We start from the raw sequence: 627 nt of genomic DNA on the forward strand, positions 1-627 counted from the left end.
CATTTCTCATTTTTTCGTTCTGTTAGCATACCTAAAGGTAAAGTGAATCTATTTGATATCTTTGAACAAAAACTATTGAGAATATTAAGAAAGAATTTTAGAATTTTACTAAGTGATATTTGGTAAATGGGTCTAAGTTTTCTATAATATTTAAATTACCTCTAATAATATATTTATGATGTTTATCAACGAAATCAAAATATTTCGCTTCTTCACAGTGACATTCGTAATCGGGTACATTAATCCTCCCTAAATTTTTGCTTATATCATTATAATTAAATATAGTTCTACCAAGAGATTTATTATGATTAAAACTTTTAATTATGTCAAAATCTTTTAATGGAAATAAATTTTTAAAATTTTCAAAAATATTATGAAATTTGATCTTATCGAAAATAGGGTTTTGAAAGTTAGTAACAAAATATGAATTATCTAAATTTTTCCTTTAATTTGAGGAAATTTTACTTATTTTAGCTTTACCAATATCGAAACAAAGAATTTTGAAGTGTAAATGAATAAAAGAAAAGTTAATAATAAGATTTTGAAGCTTATGTACATCATTATTCTTAAGGGAGAAAACAAAATCTTTAATTGATTTAATATTATACGAGGGTTGCTATTTATATT

This window comes from Parasteatoda tepidariorum, chromosome 9 (genome assembly GCF_043381705.1).
Source record: "Parasteatoda tepidariorum isolate YZ-2023 chromosome 9, CAS_Ptep_4.0, whole genome shotgun sequence".
In the NCBI taxonomy this organism is placed as follows: domain Eukaryota; kingdom Metazoa; phylum Arthropoda; class Arachnida; order Araneae; family Theridiidae; genus Parasteatoda; species Parasteatoda tepidariorum.